The sequence below is a fragment of the Ahaetulla prasina genome, chromosome 2 (genome assembly GCF_028640845.1).
Source record: "Ahaetulla prasina isolate Xishuangbanna chromosome 2, ASM2864084v1, whole genome shotgun sequence".
In the NCBI taxonomy this organism is placed as follows: domain Eukaryota; kingdom Metazoa; phylum Chordata; class Lepidosauria; order Squamata; family Colubridae; genus Ahaetulla; species Ahaetulla prasina.
The window spans coordinates 258,824,704-258,844,916 of record NC_080540.1 but is presented as its reverse complement, the minus strand read 5'-3'; positions in this window follow the sequence as shown (position 1 = coordinate 258,844,916).

The window sequence follows — 20,213 nt, the reverse complement described above, 5'->3', positions numbered from 1 at the left end:
TGTATTGGGGGTCTCTTTTGGAAACTAATGGTTTATTCTGTTAGTTTAAGGCAGGGGTGTGCAAACTTGGCAACTTTAAGACTTGTGGACTTCAACTCCCAACTTCAAAGCTGGCTGAGGAATTCTGGGAGTTGAAGTCCACAAGTCTTAAAGTTGCCAAGTTTGGACACCACTGGTTTAAGGTGTTCTAAATACATTTCACTAATCAGAACTCGGGGCACTTTGATTTTGGGATGAACTGGTCCCAGTCCAAATGGGTCCCAGAAGTCTGCTATCCAGCATGATAGGAAAGGCAACAACTGATTTTCTAACAATTCCTCTCTACTTTTTCTTTCCTTTTAAAGGTCAGCAATAAGAATCATATTATAAATCTTTTTTTTCTCAATAGCTCACTTCTAATAATATATCTCTGCATTTTTAAAAAAATGTTAGATAGAATGGATCTGATTAGCTTTAATAACTCTGATTATAGATAGGATATGTAGGGATATTTTAGTTACTGAAGCATCTAGCTGTAATAGAGCAAATATGCTGTCTATTGCTTTGTGCCTAGGATGGGAGAGGAGGAAGACTGAAGTCTGAATGAGTCATTGACCTTTGTTCTCCAGCCTGAATTGCAATTCTGCAGCTATTAAATGATGCTTTGCGGACTACTCAGTCAATGCTGGTCAATAAGCCATTAGTGCCATCATTGCTAGTGTGTCACACTCAGGCCTGAAGAGTGTGATTAGTTCTATTATCAAGACCTTTTTAGCCTCCTTGTCCAGGCTCATTCTGTGTCTCTGAAAGAATTATTTTTTTATACTCTATTCATTCAAGGAAATTGCAGGGCCTTAAGGATAGTTTATATTTAGCGGGCCAGACAATTTACCAGATGCTGAGAGTTCAAATTGCATTTCCAATGAGAAGTCATCTAGAGCAGGGGTCTCCAACCTTGGCAACTTTAAGCCTGGAGGACTTCAACTTCCAGAATTCCCCAGCCAGCTTTGCTGGCTGGGGGATTCTGGGAACTGAAGTCCTCCAGGCTTAAAGTTGATAAGATTGGAGACCCCGGATCTAGAGTACCGTATTTGTCAGTCTGGAATGGGGGCCTAATAGCTTTCAAACTACAACTTCCAGCAATCCCTTTTAGCCTAGCCCAGGAAGTATGCTGGGAATTGTAGTTTATCAAAATCTGGCAGTCCACCAATTTCACATCCCTAGTCCAAGTTATAGAAAAGGAGTAGAAAAAGTTTTAGAGGTCAGCTATGCATGAGTTCTTGTGTGCGCATGCAAGTATGTCAGTCCTATGAGGTGGACCAGATTGGGAAAGTGAATCTCCAAAAAGATTGTAACTATGTTTTATTGCGTGCATAATCTCACAAGTCTGTCTGAATTTTCCCTTCCTCTTCTACCCCATGGAGTCTGGAAAGAATATAGTATAGATAGTATATTATATTAATAGTATAGTATAGTATGGAGGTTAGCAACCTGCAGCTCTGGAGCCGCATGTGGCTTTTTCATCCCTCTGCTGTGGTTCCCTGTCTCTCAAAATATGCATCACAACCGCCAATGTGCAACACCCGCCGGCACACAATTTATTGAGCTTTTCAATTCCCAGAAGGCCAACCATTGATAAATCCAAGAATAGAAAAGTTTCAGAAGAAAACCAAATTATTAATTCAACTACATATGCTAGGTTGTGTTTTTTTTGAATATTTTTTTTATTTTATAAACAAACAAACATTTAATATATCAGTCATTCCTTTCATGTGATATCTCAGTGTTTTCTTCTGGGCTCCATCTTTCTTCTTTCTTCATTTCAATTTAATCTATTACAATTTTTTCACAAGTACAATATTCTAATTATACCATTTTCTTACATAACTATCAATTTGCTTATCTATATCTGTTTTCTAACCAATGGCAAATTGATCCCATATCTTAAAATATTCTGAGTCTCTCTCTTTAACCTCTCTTTCTTTAATCCTCTCTTTCTTTAATCATCAAAGTTAATCTATTCATTTCTGCACAGTCTAGAATTTTTTTAATAACTGTCTTTGTTCTAATCCTTGTGCTTTGTATTTTAGTATAGTTAAGCTTGAGTATTTTTAATGGAAAGGTGAAATATATATTAGAATAGAATAGAATAGAATAGAATAGAATAGAATAGAATAGAATAGAATAGAATTTTATTGGCCAAGTGTGATTGGACACACAAGGAATTTGTCTTGGTGCATATGCTCTCAGTGTACATAAAAGAAAAGATACGTTCATCAAGGTACAACATTTACAACACAATTGATGATAATATATCAATATAAATCATAAGGATTGCCAGCAACAAGTTATAGTCATACAGTCATAAGTGGAAAGAGATTGGTGATGGGAACTATGAAACGATTAATAGTAGTGCAGATTCAGTAAATAGTCTGACAGTGTTGAGGGAATTATTTGTTTAGCAGAGTGATGGCCTTCGGGAAAAAACTGTTCTTGTGTCTAGTTGTTCTGGTGTGCAGTGCTCTATAGCGTCGTTTTGAGGGTAGGAGTTGAAACAGTTTATGTCCAGGATGCGAGGATCTGCAAATATTTTCACGGCCTTCTTCTTGATTCGTGCAGTATACAGGTCCTCAATGGAAGGCAAGTTGGTAGCAATTATTTTTCTGCAGTTCTAATTATCCTCTGAAGTCTGTGTTTTCTTGTTGGGTTGCAGAACCGAACCAGACAGTTATAGAGGTGCAAATGACAGACTCAATAATTCCTCTGTAGAATTGGATCAGCAGCTCCTTGGGCAGTTTGAGCTTACTGAGTTGGCGCAGAAAGAACATTCTTTGTTGTCCTTTTTTAATGATGTTTTTGATGTTAGCTGTCCATTTGAGATCTTGCGATATGATAGAACCCAGAAATTTGAAGGTTTCTACTGTTGATACTGTGTTGTCAAGTATTGTGAGAGGTGGAAGTATGGAAGGGTTTTTCCTAAAATCTACCACCATTTCTACGGTTTTGAGTGTGTTCAGTTCCAGATTGTTTTGGTTGCACCACAAGGCTAGTCGTTCGACCTCTCGTCTATATGCGGATTCGTCATTGTCTCGAATGAGACCAATCACTGTTGTGTCATCTGCGAACTTCAGTAGCTTAACAAATGGATCATTGGAGATGCAGTCATTGGTATACAGAGAGAAGAGAAGTGGGGAGAGCACACAGCCTTGGGGGGCCCCTGTGCTAATTGTACTAAATGTTATTAAATGTATTAAAATGTATTAAATGTATTAAATGTTGAACTCAAAATATTAAACATACTGAGAACCTTGAAAATACTTCTTGATTCGTGAATGAAATTCTATGGTTAGCTGGCCTCATTCATTCATTCATTTCCTTTTCCCATTTTGGAGATGAATTCTCAACAACCATATTATCTAAAACTCAGGGGTGAATGTAAAATTTGTTACTACCGGTTCTGTGGGCGTGGCTTGGTGGTGGGAGGAATGTGGCTGGATGGGCATGGCCAACTTTTTTTTTTTTAACTTTTAAAAGCATTTTTTCTACAACCTCTTCGGCTGAAGACGCTTTTAAAAGCCTCTGATGATCAGGCAACTCAGCTGGGATTGCCAGAAGAGCCTTTAAAAGCATTTTTTCTACAACCTCTTTGACCAAAGAGATTGTTAAAAAAATGCTTTTAAAGGGTTCTCATGATCCCAGCTGAGTTGCCTGATTGCGAGGAGCCTTTTAAAAGCATTTTTTCTACAGCCTCTTTGGCCAAAGAGGTTGTAGAAAAAATGCTTTTAAAGGGTTCTAACGATCCCAGCTGAGCTGTGCAATAATCGGAGGCTTTTTTTTTACTTTTAAAAGCATTTTTTCTTCAACCTCTTCGGCTGAAGACGCTTTTAAAAGCCTCTGATGATCAGGCAACTCAGCTGGGATTGCCAGAAGAGCCTTTAAAAGCATTTTTTCTACAACCTCTTTGACCAAAGAGATTGTTAAAAAATGCTTTTAAAGGTTCTCATGATCCCAGCTGAGTTGTGCAATATCGAGGCTTTTTTACTTTTAAAAGCATTTTTTCTACAGCCTCTTTGGCCAAAGAGGTTGTAGAAAAAATGCTTTTAAAGGGTTCTAACGATCCCAGCTGAGCTGTGCAATAATCGGAGGCTTTTTTTTTACTTTTAAAAGCATTTTTTCTTCAGACGAAAAAATGCTTTTAAAAGTAAAAAAAAAGCCTCCGATTATTAAATTAAAATTAATAATTTGGATTAAAAAAACAAAAACAAAACCTCTGATGATTGCGCAGCTCAGCTGAGCATGGGTGGGGTGGGGGGAGGTGTCAGGGATTTTTGCTTCCAGTTCTCTGAACCACCCGCCGCCATCGCTACCAGATCAGGTGATCCGGTCCAAACTGGGAGCATTTCATTCCCGCTAAAACTCCTTCTCCAGCCTGGCACCTTCCAAATGGGTGGGAATAGCAATTGCCATAATTCCCATTTGGCATGGCTCAATTTCACGTATCTAGAGAACATAAGGTAGGAAAATGACAAACCACATGGATCAATGGTTTATATTTAAAGTGGGCAATCCTGAATAAAGACATAATGACCTAAGGGTTTGACCTCAGATGTTTCCTCCGAGGAACAGACTGTAAGGTGGGATGTCTCTTTATTCCTCTTAGAGGGCCCCTCTCCTCTTCCATTCATGATTTCACTGCCACTGCTTTCTGATTTATAAGTGTGTCCCACCCCACAAAACTGCTTTGGCTATAAAAATGACACTTTCTTTAGATTCTGCATGAAGAAGAGTATGTCTTTGAGCAATGCCACATATAATAGAATAGAATTTTTTATTGCCCAAGTGTGATTGGACACAAGGAATTTGTCTTGCTGCATATGATCTCACTGTACATAAAAGAAAAGATACGTTCATCAAGAATCATAAGGTACCACACTTAATGATAGTCATAGGGTACAAATAAGCAATCAGGAGACAGTATCAATATAAATCATAAGGATACAAGCAACAAAGTTACAGTCATACAGTCATAAGTGGAAGGAGATGGGTGATGGGAACGATGAGAAGATTAATAGTAGTGCAGACTTAGTAAATAATTTGATAATTAATAATAGTGTTGAGGGAATTATTTGTTTAGCAGAGTGATGGCGTTCGGAAAAAAAACTGTTCTTGTGTCTAGTTGTTCTGGTGTGCATTGCTGCCTTCCATTGAGGATCTGTATACTGCACAAATCAAGAAGAGGGCCGTGAAAATATTTACAAATCCTTCTCATCCAGGACATAAACTGTTTCAACTCCTACCCTCAAAACGACGCTATAGAGCACTGCACACAAGAACAACTAGACACAAGAACGGTTTTTTCCCGAAGGCCATCACTCTGCTAAACAAATAATTCCCTCAACACTGTCAAACTATTTACTAAATCTGCACTACTATTAATCTTCTCATCGTTCCCATCACCAATCTCTTTCCACTTATGACTGTATGATTGTAACTTTGTTGCTGGCAATCCTTATGATTTATATTGATATATTGACTATCAATTGTGTTGTAAATGTTGTACCTTGATGAATGTATCTTTTCTTTTATGTACACTGAGAGCATATGCACCAAGACAAATTCCTTGTGTGTCCAATCACACTTGGCCAATAAAAAATTCTATTCTATTCTATTCTATTCTCTATAGCGTTGTTTTGAGAGTAGGAGTTGAAACAGTTTATGTCCAGGATGTGAGGAATCTGTAAATATTTTCACAGGCCTCTTTTTGACTCATGCAGTATACAGGTCCTCAATGGAAGGCAGGTTGGTAGCCATTGTTTTTTCTGCAGTTCTAATTATCCTCTGAAGTCTGTGTCTGTCTTGTTTGGTTGCAGAACCAAACCAGACAGTTATAGAAGTGCAGATGACGGAGTCAATAATTCTTCTGTAACACTGGATCAGCAGCTCCTGTGTGTGCAAATATGACATGCATGCATAGAGCATGAAGATCAAACAACTATGTCCAAAAAAATCCCCAGCTCTATGACCATCAGAAGCATTTGTCCTTTTTTCCCTTTCACTTGAAAAAAAATATCCGTGTTCTTTAAACTCTGGAGCATCCACTTCATTCAAGGAGATTCTGAACAATGCCCAATTGAATCAGTAACCTGTCTATGAGAATAAAATGAAATCCGAAAGAGTGCAGCCTTCCTTTATAAAATCAAGGTAACTTTTAACAAAGCAGATCATGAATGAATAGGAAAAATCCTGAAGTTGCTTCTCAGAATATACTTTTTTATGAAGTTGGGCAATTTTTGTTCACATACAGTGATAGCCAAGCTAGACTCTTTTGGTCACATGTTTTGAAATGTAAACAATTTTACTTACAAGTGTTTTTTTTAATTTCATTTTGTCACAACAGTATACACAAATATCGACATAAAACAACAACACATCATAATATATATATATATATATATATATATATATATATATATATATATATATATATATATATATATATATAAGCAAAAGTATGCAACAACTATGTTAATTTGATATAATGAAGGGAACAATAGGACAGGAACAGTAGGCACTTTTGTGCTATTATGCACGCCCCTTATAGTCCTCTTAGGAATGGGGTGAGATCAATAGTAGACAGTTTTTGGTTGAAGATTTTGGGATTTTGAGTAGAGACTATAGAGTCAGGTAATGAGTTCCAAGCGTTAACAACTCTGTTACAGAAGTCATATTTTCTGCAATCAAGTTTGTAGCGGTTGACATTAAGTTTGAATCTATTGTTTGCTCTTTTATTATTGCGATTGAAGCTGAAGTAGTCTTTTACAGGAAGGATATTGCAATAGATGATTCTGTGTGTTAAACACAGATCATGTCGGAGTCAGCGGAGTTCTAAATTTTCTAATCCCAGGATTTCAAGCCTGGTGGCATAAGGCATTTTGCTGTTTTCTTTAAATATTAATATTTAAATATTAAATATTAAATATTCTTTAAAGAATATTTAGGGACGATTCCATTAGAAGCTCTTACTTAACCATGAGGACTTATTTCATGATGGGTTAAGTCTAATAGCAATGAATATTTTGTTAAATCTTTTATTCCAGACAAAACTAGACACTATCAATCATTTCCATCTTCATTCAGTAGAGTTCAATTGAAGCTTCCTTGTCTTGCAGAAAATCCTTGTCATGCTTCAAAGTTCATATTGAGGGATATCTGAACCAGATAAAAGCTTCTTGAAGGCAATGGTCAGCAAACAGAAACACAGATTTTAGTCATGTGATATGAGCAGAGGATAGACTAGAAAAACGTTATTAGCTTGGCAAGGCTGAGGAGAGGAGTGCAAGGAAGAGAAAGTGAATACAACATAAGAACAGTATCAAAGATAGCAGGAACGTACTTTGAAGAGCTGTGAGTTATTAGTAGAGATAGACTGAGATGACCAACATTTGTCAATGCAGTTACCAGGAATGTAACCTGTCTTGGAGGCACTTAGCTAACTTGATTAACTTGATTAACTGAACTGAAAATCTACAAACTTGTTCCAAGCATTTAAGTTTCCAGAAGCTCTACCAGGCAAGTTGGCCAACAACCAAGGCCAAAAAAAACATGTACCAGGACAAAAATGGTCCTCATGCTTAAGTCAAGTCTGCATCAGTTTACAATCTGAACTAGAATGTTTGGAAGATCTGCAGAGACACAAATTGGTTACTATGGTAATGTTCTGCTGTAATCTGGTTCCCAACCTTAGCCAGGAATACCTGTTTAGAAAAGCATGCCAGGCCTGATTTTGGAACTAATTAGAAAGAAGAGGCCAAGATCCATCTGTAAATAGAAATAACACAAAGCAGAAGGGCTCAATTCTGGAAATTGTTACAAAATAGCTCTCTAGCTTTGGCAACTTTCTTCAGTAATTTTCAGGACAGTCCTTATTAGTTAGAGAAGTATTAAGTTACAGCAAAAAAAAAAAAAAAACCTTGCTGGAAAGAAGAAACAGCAAATTACTGTTGATACCACCTATTAAGATAAAACTTTAAAAAATTGTTTCCATTCTTTGTGAAAACAAAAAAAATATTATCCCTCTTGATATATATATATATTCCAGAGCTCTAAAGAAAATGGCTTTCCAATACTTGGGAATTTTTGTGAGAACTGAACGTATCTGGACAGCATCCCACTGAGAAAAATGAAAATAGCACAATCTATTTTTAATACTATTTTGAATGTTTCCAAGCAATGCTCACCAAATTCTAGGTATTGGTAAATTATATTTATGTCTGAGGGCAAAAGGAATAGGAATGATAGATCAGCAGCAAAGAAGGAATATATTCATAAGGAAAATAAATCAGATAGGACATTCTGAGTTAAAGCGTAGCCATAGATATTTATTGTAATCTTTTCTCTTGGTTTTCAGCTGTTAGACAGGAATGTGAATGTTCTTTCTCTTTGTGCATTCAAAGATTCTTAAACCTTAAATGTATTCAGTAAGGTACATGATAGGGAGCATTTCTACTTTTTCACTTCTTCATTCTGTCAGAAAACCTGTTTTATGTTTCTCGCATACCAGCAAATAGTTGTATTTACTATTTTCTCCCCATCCCAGGAAATAATTTTAGCAAACATTGCTTTGGTACAACCATCCAAGAAAGTGGACGTGGTTTCTAACACGTGACAACAAAAGGTGGCATGCTGGGAAGAAACAGGGAGAAGTTGAGATCTGGAAGATACAGTCAAGTACTTATGTGGCATATTTATAGAGCCAAGGTGGTGCAGTGGTTAGAGTGAAGTACTCCAGGCTACTTCAGCTGACTGCTAGCTGCAGTTTGGCAGTTCAAATCTCAAGGTTGACTCAGCCTTTCATCCTTCCAAAGTGGGTAAAATGAGGACCCAGATTGTTGTGGGCAATATACTGACTCTGTAAACCGCTTAGACATTATGTCACAACACACATTTTGTGTGTGTGAGGAGCATCACTTTCCTGTTTCACCATGTGCAATGTTGAGGAAACAAGGAGGTAGGGCATAAAAGAACACAGGAAGCACGGATTGGACCTTCCAACCAAGTCTGCAAACCAAGTAAGTCCCATGAGGAACTGTTGAAGGATATGGCTTATGTTTAACTTGCAGAAGAGATGATTGAGAATACTTATGATAGTAATCTTCCAAGTATCTGAAGGTTTTTACCAAGAGGAGATAATAGATCTTTCCTCTGTTACTTAGAGGGTAGAACCAGAACCACTGAGTTGAAACCACAGGGAATAATGTTCATGCTTGACATAAGAAAGATGAAATGCATTGTCACATGTCATGTGAGCTCAGTGAAATATCTCCCATATGACATGCTGAAGTCATCTTTGCCAAAGGTCTTTAAGCAATGGCTAGATAGTTGTCTATCAAGGTTTCTGTAGTGAATCCTGCATTGAACAAAGGGTTGGACTAGATTAGCAATCCCCAATCTTTACAACGTGGCAGCCTGATGAGGGGGGAACTGGCCCATGCAAGTGGTGGCCCCAGTGCACAAGTCAAGTGCACGCAGGGCTGTGACTTGTGCAAGTTGAGCTGCACATATGCATGCCAGACTTCTATTTATGCAAGTCGAGCTGTGCATGCGCACTTATGGCCTGGTTCTAACCAGGCCACAGCCTGGGGGTTAGGGACCCCTGAACTAGATTATTTCTATGGTCCCTGCCAACTCATTCCGTGATTTTTTTCATTCTATAATTCTGTAGCACTGCCTTCTCATTTACCTTTTTGGAATCTCAGGCTGTAAGACAACACACTGAGTGCAATTTGGAAGATGACTGGCATGGGATTTATGGGTCAGCAAAACGAATAAACTTCAGGTTGAGACTCAGTGTTGATTCGGACTGTAATCGCCAACAAGGCAAGGTTCCAAATCTTCTGTCCTGTTTTTATATTAGTCTCTAAGACTGACTATTCCTAGTGTCAAGAAAATAAGAGATTTTATAATACAACACATGTGAACTGCTTTTTTAAAATTCTAGATTTGGACCTGATTCTTTATTATTTAATTTTTACTCTATGAAAACCAGAAAAAAAAACTTCCAGCAGTTACAGGAATTTCGTGGATAAAATTCTTACAAACTGCTGTGTAATATATAGTTGTGCATTATCTATATTACAAAATTATCCTAATTTCTATGGTAACAATTCTATATTTAATTACTGTGACAACTTAGAGTTTTCCTTTTTTAACACTTGCTTCATAAATGTGATCTCTATAGTCTGACATTAATTGAATGGCATTGATTTTAGGAAAAATAGGAGCATAACACTAGATGATGTTCAATATCTGGAAAAAAAGTTAGAAAGTTAACAGCAAAACAAGGCTCATAAATGTCAAGGTTGATAAAAGGCTACGTACAATTTACAAAATGCAACATAAAGAAGTTAAAGAAAACAATGACCTAAAGAACAATGACTAAGCTGAATTGTAAGACAAAGATGGGAAAAAGTCTGAAAATACACGATCGATTCAGGATACCCTGGACAGATCAAAATCATATCAAGCCCATAATTCTGTCATCATGGTTGCCAAAAATTGCCAAATAAAACCACCAATTGTAACTGCTATGCAGAAAAATTCTGCCTTGATTCTGTACTACATGAATTAGTATATCATGATTAATGGAAACTGATACTTTTATCCTGCAACAATATGACTAATCTCCTTTTAAGTCAGCATGCTGGTGGGTGATATATTCTTTTCTTTTTTCTCCTGAAAACATGGACATATAATAATGTTTTTAAAAATGTAATTCTTAAGCTTATACTACCCTTCTACCAGGAATGCTGCACAGTCTTATCTGAGAATACATCCCATTGAATCTTAAGTTAAATTATTTCTGAATAGAAATGCATCGGATTGTTGGAATATAACAAAACAGAATTTGAAAAATCAATTTATTAAGTATTATACTGCTAGGAATTAAAAAGGCAGTATTATGAATAACACAGGAATAATAAGCCAAAGAAAATATCTGAATTTAGCCAATGCCTGAGCAGAATAGCTTGATGACAGCACCCAATTAATAATTTAATGATGGAAAGGATGCAGAAAATAGGAATGTTTTGTACTGGATTATGTGCTGGGCCACTTTCCCACTTTGTGTAGATGGGTTTACATGTTGACTTTATTTCACAACTACCAAATTTGGCTATTGATTATGAATATTTATCAGCACTTTTATCAACTTTTGTACACCAAAACCAGAATCTTGTAAGAGGAATTTTTAATTTATGCTGGCTGCAGTTCTAATGGAAACAGCAAGAAACTGGAAATTTAGCATTAAGGTAGTCTATAAAGAGCTGATCTTTGAAGATAGGTAAATGACACCTAGAGTTAAATCAAATATTCGTTAGCCGAGATGATCACATTCATGAAGCTTAGATGTATGTTTTAATTTAGACTGAGTTGCTCCACTTAGAATAGATTGCCCATCGATGATTCAAACCTGTTTGTATTGAATAGAATATTTTAAGAGGCTGCTGAAATATAACTGTGTAATTCTATATCACAAAAGTTGGTTAAATGCTTGAAACATTACAGTTTGGCTATGTATATAACTGGGTTCTTTTCTATAGCTAAATGGGTTAACCTTATAGTGCAAATATAGTCTTAAAATCTTTAAGGTAATATGCAAATAATAGGTTTGCTTACTCTAAAAGCAAATAGTTGTACTTGCAATAATTATTCTACATAATTTAGGAATTACTGATATTGCCCCCAAAATACAGCATCTCCATACATTAGAGTAATATATAGCACAATATTTGTTTTTCTGTAAAATTATAGATGGTAAAAATGAAGATGTAAAAGTCTCCCTTGGAAAAAATAAGAAAAAAAACACATGCACATACACAGACACAGACACAGACACAGACACACACACACACACACACACACACCACTTTTGCATACCTTTATATCCAAGAGATATGGGAGTGGGGAAATGAAATATTTTCACATGTCTACGTGATTTGAAAATGTTAAAAAAATCTTGCCTTTGTGTTTCGAAAAATCAAATATTCTAATGATTTTCTCCTGCTTTGATCTGACCTGATCTTGAACACTGTGTTTACTTCTGAGCATGATTATTTAAGGAATCCGTGAAATTAGAAAAGATTCAGAAAAGAGCAATAAGATTGATCAAGTACTTAGGAGCAAAATCCAATGAAGAGAGATTGAAGGAGTCGGGTGTGATAAGCCCTGACAAGATAAGTGGGGGCAGATATAAAAAATCATGAAAGGAAGTAAGTCAGTTATACTGTATATCTGTTCTCCATCATGGAAAAAATGGATCCAGATTACAAGAAGGCAGATTCCTTGTTTTGAGGTAGACTTTAAACAAGTCTTCAAACTGTATAGCAGAATGGGCCTTTGCAAGTGTTTTAAATTGAGAAATAACACTTTCTATAAGAAATATTCTTTCGAGAAAGATAGTGTGCTATAATCTAGTGTACAATTGGCTAAAAAGTTGGAGCTTTGGGGGCTTTACGAGATAATTGAACTGGTGTTCAGTGGTATAAAGCTCTTAAATCATTCCAAGGTTTATCACTGAGCTTATAGTCCAACATTTAGAAGAGTGACATGAAAAAAGAATTGCATTTCTTGCCCTGGCTGGTCCTTCTCTGAGAGCTGTCTTAATTTCCAAAATCCTCAGAATTGTAAGAGAATCAGTTTTCAATAAGGGCAGAATCACTGATGTTTTGGGGATTAGTCCCTGTTTAATTTTCAGGAAGATATGAGAATTTAATCAGTCAATTAAAAATATTGATTTATATTCTCACTTTGGGATTCTTCCATTCTCATTTCACTGGCATTAGGATGAATTTTCTGCCAGAGAAATAGTGAAGATGGCACCACCTCATTCCAGATACAGAAGTTGATTGGGCTCTCACCTGAAATTTATTTATTTCAACCGAGTAGTGAGTTTAGAAGGGATAATTCAAGTCCATTCTTTAAGCAACTGGGTAGAAAAAGCTGTGATGACAGTCACAGCCTCACTTTTCTTAAAGGCAAGCCGGGCATGGATAATATTTTTTTTTAAGCTTAGGCAAAAAAGAAATGTCTATGCAGATTTATCTCCTGGAATTTCTGAGGCATTTTACCAATGACAGAAACTTTATTTGCACCAACTTAGATTCCTATATGGATAACAGGAGGAAGGTGATGGTGGCAAGCACTATACGTTAATGATAGGAGAATCCAAAGGGCGGGTGGGAATCAAAGAAATCAGTCTCATGAACACCTCATTCATAATCTTCAATTTCTGTATTTTTTTATGTATAATATCATTGATATATATGTATATTCCAATTCCATTATGCAATAACGTCTAGGAGGGAGACTTAGATTGATCAGAAAGTGCCACAGCCTATACATGACCTAAAGTGACGGATCAGTTCTGCATTTTATCCAAATGGCTACTATTTCATTCAATAAAGTGCATTTGGTCACTTCCAATGTGGATTTTTGCAAATCTTCTCAGAATCGAATGTTTGGTATCTATTTGCATGATGGGCTCTTTGGTACAGTGACAGTAACATTTAAAATATATGAATTAACATAGAAAGTATATAAGATACCAAATAAAACTTGCCTAACCTTTCACATGTACATAGGCTAGAGAGTGTCATTTTATAGCTACAGAATTCACAAATGATTCACTTTCTATTAGGTAAAGCATCCTATTTCTGAACTACATTAGCCATATGCAGCCTCATTAATGAGGAAATAAATAGGGTAGGGTATTTCCTGTACATATTTTTAACATATAGCAAAATCCTCGCTCCCATAATTGCATTATTAGTTTCTTCTTAGTTTCATTGTTCTAGACTAAAGTCACTGTTGCGTTTCTGAGTTTGCAGAATACCGCCCCCACCCCCTCCAAAAAAATCTGGTCTTAATTCCACTGATTTACACAATAGGCTTCTCTGATTTTATTTGGAAAAAGGCCTTAAACTACAAAACTGTGGGGAAAGAATGTTTATATTCTTTGGAACTATGCTACATCATCATAATACAGGCAGAGAAATAGTCTTGATTTAAACAATCCTTCAAATTGTGGTTTCGTGATTCACAAATACATTTATGAATTTCCTAATCTTCTTCCTTTTAGTCCTTTAATATATCAAAATGTTGATTCTTTCCTCATTTCCTGCTTTTCGGTTTCAGTAAAATCCACTCTTATAAACTGCAGATTGTTTTTATAGCTATTGCAAGTGATGGGTTAAAAATTTGCACTAATAATAGTTTGTCTGTTATCAATTTTATATTATGATAAATTGTGGTTATCAAAAATAAAATGCAGCAGAAAAATCCTAGTTATTGGCCATGTAGGCTGGTAGGAGGCCCAAAACATCTGAAGATGATCAAATTTGGGGAGGGTATGTCAAATCCAGAAGCACACACAGATAATTGAATCAACTGGATTCATTAACTTCTTTATATTCATAATAACACATAAAATATATTTACAAAGCCAACAGTTGATTCTTCAGCTCAGATCAGCAGACATGTTCAGACACACAGAGTACAGCTCAGAGTTTAACACACAATGGTTTCAGATTCTCTTTACAGAATCAGAAGCTGCAGATTAAGACACGCCCTGGCTCCAGTTTGTCTCAGCTCCCAATTGGCTGATTTAGTTGCTATGCCTATTTATTGGCTGACCTTGTTACCATTTCTTCCCAGTCATGAATATTCTGAAAGGGTGTTATAATCAACTACTTCTTTGAAAAGTCTGGTGAAAGCTAAAGCCATCTTCTATAAATGACTTCTATAAATGAAATGCAAAATCTGAATTCTCTAAAACAGGGGTGCCAAACTCAAGGCCCGAGGGCTGGATCCAGCCTGTGGGGTACTTAGAACTGGCCCACAGGGCTGCCCTGGGAACAGCAAAGGACCAGCCTGCAATGCTGCCATTGAAAATGGGCTCCCGAGTTCCATTTTTGACTACCACGGCCTCCTGCAACCCTCTGCCTGTGAAAATGTTAACCGCTTTAATCTAGATTGCAGAAAATATGACTTCTGTAACAGAATCATCAGTGTTTGGAATACTTTACCTGACTGTGTGGTCTCTTCCCATAATCCCAAAAGCTTTAATCAAAAACTTTCTAATATTGACCTCACCCCATTCCTAAGAGGACCATAAGGGCGTGCATAAGAGCACAAACGTGCCTACTGTTCCTGTCCTATTGTTTTTCTTTTTCTCCTTCATATATATATATGCTTATTCCTCCTAATATTTACTCTTATATATGTTTATACACTATATAATCTTTTCTGTATGATACTTATATATATTTTTGTGACAAAATAAATAAATAAATAAATAAAATAAAATAAAATAAAATAAAATGGAGCTCAGAAGAGCTGCAAGCTAACCCTAACCCTAATCCTAACCCTAAAACCTTTTTTCCAATTTGAATTGAAATCTATGTCAGATTTACTTTTAAGCTAAGAAGTTGTTTGGGAAATTAAAGCATACTCTCAAAACTTGGTTAACCATTCTTTTGTTGAAAAGGCTCATACAACCTTTCCAGTAGTAAATATATGGTATGCTTAACTATTTGCAACTACTTAATGGTATGTCAGAAACGATTAACTTCCATGACATGTTTAAATTCCTGATTTATTCTTGTATATTATATTATTTTATTCTTTCTCATGTTACTTCTTATGCATATTTATATTTTCTTTTTAAAGTTTTCAGTTAAAAAGTGTATTTATAAACACACAAATTAGGCTAATGAAAGTATTAGAACAAGCACAGATTCAAAACAGTATCATCTTGGAATCTGATTTTAGTAGCAAATATACTTCTAGAAACTCTGAAAGCCAGGCCAATTTCTAATATCACCTTGCATCCTGATAATATTTTGTATCACTGATGGCCCACTTCATATAGTTGCACACTATATAGCTGCATCTTTAAATGATGACCTATATAATTACAGATCCATACAATCTCTTAGTTGCTGTGAGATAGCTATGGGTTGTTTCCAGGGGTGGGCTACTGGGCGTTCACAGGGGTTCAAGAGAACCTCTAGCTAAGATTCTATGCAGTTCAGAGAACCCTCAAATCCCTGGCTGGTCCCTTCCATCCAACCCCACCCCTCCCAGGAGTCCCCATGTGGCTTGTCTTGGATGTAGGTAAGTGCAGGGCATGTGCGGAGGCTTGGGGAGGGCAAAAAATGGGCCTACAGGAAGTTTGGAAAGGCTGGAAAGGGCCTCCAGAGCCTAAGGAGGCCGTTTCCACCCTCCTTGAAGCTCGAGGAACACTTCTGGAGCCCGGGAGGGCAAAAACACCTCCCCACCATGGTGCAGGAGGTCCACTGGTCACGCCCACCATGGCCACGCCCACCCAGCAACCGGGCAGAGAACCTCTTGCTAAAATTTTTGAAGCCCACCCTGGTTGTTTCTGAAACTTTCACTTTGATTGCAAATGAATTTGCCTTTGACATAAGAAACAAAATTTCATCTTCAAAAAACTGTTATTTAATGCAGGAACTTTTTCTGATTTCTATCCTAAAGAGTTATGGTAGCCTTCTTTCTCAGTGCTTCATAAGGTTTGGGATACTTTCAACTCATTTAATACGGCTATGATTTAAATTCCCCATTAAATTATATTATTCAAAACGAAAAACTTCAAAGAGCTTCTTTTAAGTAGTTGCTGGAAGGGATTTCAGAAAAGGAGAGGAAGGTTTGCTTTTCCCCTTCTAGTAATATGGTTAGCAAATGATAGCAACTGTATGTACTATATAGTTGAAGAAAAATAAACTAATTTCTTAGATACCTTAGAAACCTTTATTGTGTCACTGCATCAGGAGGCAAACTTATTCAATAAAAACAAAGCTGTCCAAATTGGAAAGTACATGTATTCTTCATATTGTTGCTATTGTTGTTATTTCTTCATCCTGCCTTTTCTGTGAAAGCTTATGAAGGGTTTCCTATAATTTTGTCTTCAGAAGAACAATCCTAAAAGATACATTTATTATTGGATTGTTTGCAAGAAACTGAAAGAAATTAAATGTAGATTTTGGGAATTGATGATTAGCAGTATATGGGATTATACAAATGATGTAGAAAATTAAAGTAAGAGTTTGGTGCATTTTTTATTCATATCTGTACCAAAGAAAGTCAAAAGTCATTTCTTTTTCTATTTTCTTTCTTTTTTCTTTTTGCACCTCTTTTTTAAAAACTTTTTTCTTTCTCAAACTTTTTCTTTCTTGTCTGTTTATTTTTTAACTGTTTTTGAAAATCAATAATTTTTTTTTAAATGTACATTAGTCTGAGAAAGAACTGGCCAAAAGTCATCCATGAGCTCAGTCATTCAAGTGGAAACTTAAATGTGAGTCTAATATACAGTAGCTAGAGGTCTCAAATAATAAGTCACCCAGTAAATTTCCATGACTGATGATGAGCTTGAACCCAAGACTCTTCAGCCTAGTCAATGTCCTGTTAAATATTGTTATGGAGAGTACATTTAGCCATGATATTTATATGTAATCTCCAGTTCAAAGACTATGTATATCATCTGCTAGGAGAAGACTAATATGTCCTATCTTTCCTTCGGGCTTCCTACAGAATGTGGAAAGTCTGAGATAAATGTCAGCATTCCGAGTAATGCAGCCGCCAAAAGCAGAACTTCATCAAAGAATGTGTTTATTGGATACATTATATTGGCAAAGCTAGTGAAAACCAACTCTAAATGTTCTTGCGGTTTTTAGCCTAATTAAAAGAACAAATGGTTCCTTCCCCAGATATCACTGGTCACATTGTCCAATATTCATAGCTGGCAGGCTGCTTGGTCACTCTTCTCTTCCTTCAACTGCCATTTTGTTATGGTTGGTTCCAACAAGAAAACTTTTTGTTTTGACTGTTAGCCCTTCTATCTACTCCCCACTTCCTTTCCTCTTTCAGAGCTTGTGGCAACTATGAGACAGCAAAAGATGGCTTCAGCCTGGTTCACTTCAGAGTTGACACAGAGTTGATGCAGCAGAATTTTCAATGTTATATTTTTGCCCCTAAGAAAGCTAAAAAAACTAACAAGTAATGCACAAAATTACAGTAAAGCAAGAAATAAAAAGAAATAATGGATCTACTAGTGAAGGATGACAAAATATCATTCAAGGACCGGATTCCACCACAGTTTGAGGTAAGAAGACACCTTTTTATTTCAACAGTGGAAGTATTATTATAAAAAGAAATATAGAATTTTAAACTCAAGTTGTCAAAATAGAAAATGGTTCATCCTCAACAGCTCTACATCTTACTTTGTAGTATATTGAATTATTGTTATTCTAGATCAACTATTTGTGCCTCTTGACTGAAGTGTCTTTTGTTTGATCAGCAGGAAAGATACCATGCTCCTTTTCTGACACAGTACTTGAAGCAAGAGCAGAAACCAAAGTGATCTTATTAAGTAGCTTGTTAAATATGGAGGAGCGTCAAGAATCAAATTAAAACGACTGAGCTACATACAATACCCCATCAGCCACGGACTGTCAATCTTTTCTTTTTATGCAGAATAGTCCTGATTTTATTCTACTGTTACCATTTTACTTTTTCATACACAAAAAAGCCTAAATAACAGATATGGTTCTATACCTGGAAAACCAGCCCACCAAGGAGACAATACTGAACTCTGTGGACAAATAAAGCTATTGGCATAAAGAGACTGAAACTCTATCCACTATTACCTGGAAGCAGGGGTGAAATTAAAAATTTTCCGCTACCAGTTCTGTGCACGTGGCTTGATGGGTATGGCAGGAGAAGGATATAGCAAAATCTCCATTCTCACCCGGGGGTGAAATCTACTTACCTTCCTTACCGGTTCAGAAATGCACATACCAAATGCATGTCACATGTGTACGCAGACCACCTGCGTATGTGGTAAAAAACACATTACTTTCTGGTTAAAACTGGGCAGGTGGACGGAGCTGCACTCCGCCATCGCTACCGGATCTCCAACCTACCAGCCATGATCGATACCGGATCGCGCGAAATGGTCCAATCCGAGAGCATTTCACCCCTGTTCTCACCCCACTCTGGAGTTAGCCAGAGGTGATATTTGCCAGTTTTCTGAACTATTCAAAATTTCCGCTACTGGTTCTCCAGCCATTATAAATATATGCTAGCTACAGAGCAGGAGTGAAATCCAGCAGGTTCTGACAGGTTCTGGAAAAAAACAGTAGTGGAATTTTTGAGCAGTTCGGAGAACCGGCAAATATCACCTCTGGCTGGCCCCAGAGTGGGGAGGGAATGTGGATTTTGAAATATCCTTCCCCCAGGAGTGGGGTGGGATTGGAGATTTTACAGTATCCTTCCCCTGCCATGCCTACCAAACCACACCCACCAAGCCACACCATGCCCACCAAGCCACGCCCACAGAACTGATAGTAAAAAAAATTGGATTTTGATCATATAGCTATAGGGATGCTGTGACAGTCATAACAAAGATCAGTTATAAGTCACTTTTTTTCAACACTATTGTAAATTGCAATGGTCATTAAACAAATGATCGTAAGTCGAGGACTACTTGTATCACAGATTTATACCACATCCCACGAAAGCCTTACATAACTTTCCCATAATTGGAAATTGGCTTTTCTCTGTTATTATTTATTTTTTTAGTGTATGGCATACATATGCATTGAATATGAAAAGGCCCCACATTCATGCCCCTGGGAACTGCAGGAAGGGATGGGAAAGAAAGCTTTCCAAAACTCTCTGTAGAGTGGTTGCTAGCATTCATGAGATTCATGCATCACAGTTTGCCTTGCTTTGTTTTAACTGGGTTTTTTTTTTAATATACTACAATGGATCCTGCAAAGGGAAAGTGTCAAATAAGGGAATTGCACTGCCTGTAGTCTGCATGGCATGAGTTGCCTTCTCCTAATCAATGCTGATAGTCTGAGGCTGAATGGGAATGAAGTGACACAAGGCAGCCTCCTATGCTGATACGTTAAAAAATACTGCACTTGTATTGAAAGGAATCCAAGTCTGAGGCTTAAGATTTGTTACCATCTTCTCTAAACAGTAATTTGTCTGTTGTTGTTTCATGACTGTTTTTTTCAAAATAAGGGAAGAGATAGGAAGATGCAAAATAATGACGACAAAACATAAAATTAGGGAAGTGGCTAGAGACTAGAAATATTAGATGATGGAAAAAGGCAAAAAGCTTATATATGCATGTATATGAAAGAAAATGAATA